Here is a 3,277-nt window from a genome sequence, read left to right as displayed (position 1 = left end):
TACGACGGGCTTCTTTCAGTTTCCATCTACCAAATCCACTCACAAAGCTTTGGTCGGCCCGAGGCTATTGTAGAAGACACTTGCCCATTGTGCCACGCAGTGGGACTGAACCCAGAACCATGTGGTTGGTAAGCAAGCTACTTACCACACAGCCACAGATTTTTTTTTATTTGTTCATCATAACACTCAAAATCCAGTTTTCTTTTTTTTTAACTTATGAGCCATCTGTCTTTATTTAATTTCAGGATTTACAGTCTTCTTCATTTTTTTTTCAAGTACACAGTCTACTTCAGTGGTTCCATTTATATATATAGATATACATAAGGATGAGCATGTTAAAAGGAGTCCATAGAAAAGCTCATTTAAATACCTCGTTTGGGAACCACTGGTCTACTTCCTTCTCCACTAATTCAATTGCAATACTATAACTAACATCTTGAGAAATTGAAAAATATTTTGTGAAGGTCTGTGTCTGTCAAATTATATATTACACTCCCAAATTTTATTCTTTGAAAACGAAAGAAAAATTAGTTCAAAATACTTATAAAACTAGTCTTTTGTTATTTCTAAATTCCATTTGATAATAATGTTCAAACAAATCCATTTGTTGGCTTTCTAAATAGATTACTAATTAGCACACTATACTGAATTAATACAACACTTATCAAACAGATGGGTTTCCTTTTAGATATTATCAAAACAATTACAGTAACCTTAATCCCATTCAGTTATTAGTAAAGATACAAGTGTGTAGAGCTCATAATGTATATGAATTTACACCAAATTCAACATACAAGTATAAGGTGACTGCTGATATTTATTTACAAAAATTGCTGTTGTTTATTTATTCTTATTTTGACATCTGACATAAAAGTCATCATAAGTCAAAATGGATCTTGAATGAATTTTGCTGAGGAGGACATTTTCCTGAATTATTTCAATAGCTTTTATTTTCCAAAATATCAAGTTGATTGCAAATGGCTGCAAAATGGCCTTTTTAGTCTACTGCAAAACAGGAACAATTCTATTTGAGAGCTTTATTGCATCGCATTCCTGGAGCTACATCATTTGAAGATATAGAAACTATTAATTCAGTGGTTTGCTATATTTACAGAGAGGATACAATAAAACTGGATTTAATATATGATGACTGTGAATACTACCTGACTATGAACCTTGCAAATGTTTCAGTAACTCTGAATCAATTGCAAAAATGTTTCTGCCCCATTCTTATTTATTGCAATCTTGCAGGATCCAATTTACATTTGAAAAGAACTTTTCAGAAGATCATACAATTGCTTTAGGTTTCAACGATAGCATACAACAACATACTTTACAAACTAATTGAACTCACTTTATGTGAAAATGGTACAACACTAACCCTTTAGTATTCAGATTATGCTGTCAAACATAATGCTTATCTATTCACATTGTTTTGAATTGATCAGGTATTATCTTGAAGCTTTCAGATTTTGATATGATGTGATTGTCTATTTTTAGAATGACATTTTAGGATAGGTATAAGAGGCCAGATCTGGTCAGTTTTAATATAAAGCAGGTAGAATATTTTGACCAGATATGGGTGGTTTAAAATGCTAAAGAGTTAAGAGTTCACTAAACATGAACACTTTCAATATCAATACCAACAATCAAATCATTCTGTGACAACTTGGAAATTTTGCTCCCAATGACCAAAAGAATTTCTTTGATGAAAATGTTAGAAAACTAAATTGTGGTCAGCTGGCAGCATTCCAGGCCATTAAAGAGACAATTCAGAATTTGAAAGCTGATGCTTGCAGTGAGAGGATTCTTAACACTAAAACTTTCCTTATTGATGGCAGGGGGGGTCAAATAAAACTTTTCTCTGCAATATCATTGTAAACAAGGAAACATTACTATAGCAACAGCATCATCTGCTATAGCCGCTTTGTTACTTGCCTTGCTGGGAGTACAACATTCCATTCTACATTCTCCTTATCCTTATGTCCAGTTAATGGTGTCATATGTAATGCATCAATACAGAATAACAAAGCAGCTTTCATCATTCAAGCTACACTTGTCTTACCATTTCCTCCTAGAGTCATTGGATAGAACAATAACAGATCTTATGAAAACAGTTGCCCCCAGGTTTGAACATGTTCCATTTGGAGGAGAGGTAATTTTTTTGGTGGAGATTTTTGACAAAACTTACCTGTCACTGAATATGGAAGCAGATCACAGATAGTGGACAGCCATACACAACAACAGATATATTTATCTTCATTTGCCATCATTTACACACAAACTTCCAAAATATGAAACATTTCATTTCTTGCCCTTTCATTTCTATTTTTTTAAAACATTTCTGCTCAATTTGTTACTTTCAATATTTCAATTTCATTTTGTTTTTATCAGAGATTAACAATAAATAATAACTTCCTAGGACAGCACATAATATCAAATAATGTACCAATATAAGGACACATTTCAAGAGACTTTTTCATTCAATTCAATATACTACATTCATTCATTTACCTTTCCGTTTCTAAAGGTACTTCTTTAAGATTCATGGAAAATTACAAGTTTTTTAAATGTAACAAGTTTGCATTTTAAAAACACTTGAACATAAATACCATCTGAACACTACAACCTCAGCTGAAAGTATTACTTACATCATAAAGTATATATTCTTCATTCATTCATCAACCTTTACTACTGTCATATTTTTTCATTTCACCCAACTTAAAGATTGCTCTACTTTTCACATCTATCCTTTCACATGGAAACAATACAAACTGCAACCATAAGTAATAGAAATTACTATTTGTATACACATCAGGGACAGTTCTGAGGGCAGAATTACAACCAACTACCATCACACAATATACTATAAAATATACTTCATTCCTTTATAATCCTTTTTCATTTTTCTGTTTCATAAATTAGTTTGCATTTCTTTAGAGTTCCATGAAAATTAACCATCAACAACTTATAAATAACTTATTGTGTCATCAATACTTTATAAAAACCAGAAGGGATTAGAGCATCAGGTACCACAAATTTCATAAAGTTGGAATGTTTTTAAGAAGAATCATTCCAGCTTTGACCACCCTGTCTTTTTAGGTTATATCAAGGATTACATTTTTCCACAACTCCTCAATTTACTGTGGTTTATGTTTCAGACAGTGGATGGCAGACGTCAGACCAGACCCTGAAGATAGTAGTCAGCAGACAGTAGCAGAACCAGCAGCTGACCAAAGTACTGTCACAACACAAAAACAACAGATGGATGGCAACC

The sequence above is a fragment of the Octopus bimaculoides genome, chromosome 25 (assembly GCF_001194135.2).
Source record: "Octopus bimaculoides isolate UCB-OBI-ISO-001 chromosome 25, ASM119413v2, whole genome shotgun sequence".
In the NCBI taxonomy this organism is placed as follows: domain Eukaryota; kingdom Metazoa; phylum Mollusca; class Cephalopoda; order Octopoda; family Octopodidae; genus Octopus; species Octopus bimaculoides.
This window is presented reverse-complemented; position numbering follows the sequence as displayed.